General features: G+C 48.1%; 1 protein-coding gene across 1 annotated transcript in view; it reads right to left on the reverse strand.

Moving 5' to 3' along the window:
* LOC119592922 (dual 3',5'-cyclic-AMP and -GMP phosphodiesterase 11A-like) overlaps nucleotides 1-237 on the reverse strand; it is a 113,884-nt gene that overhangs the window by 30,395 nt on the left and 83,252 nt on the right. The window lies entirely within an intron of this gene.

Genomic DNA, 237 nt, shown 5'->3' on the forward strand with positions numbered 1-237 from the left:
CCTTGCCAATCAGAGAGAGTTGGGAAAAACACGCAGCATCCTGTCCTCGCCAGCCCTGCCTCGCCACGCACCTCCACCGCCGTAAACACAGGCAGCGACCACTAGACTGAATGATCCTGTTATGCGCCGAATCATTTACCGCATTTTAATGAACCTGGGCCTAGTATCGCCGGGAATGCTGTATATCATTATGATGAATTTATTTCTGTTTATGGAATCGTCTGTTAAATCTTTACC

The sequence above is a fragment of the Penaeus monodon genome, chromosome 31, assembly GCF_015228065.2.
Source record: "Penaeus monodon isolate SGIC_2016 chromosome 31, NSTDA_Pmon_1, whole genome shotgun sequence".
In the NCBI taxonomy this organism is placed as follows: Eukaryota; Metazoa; Arthropoda; class Malacostraca; order Decapoda; family Penaeidae; genus Penaeus; species Penaeus monodon.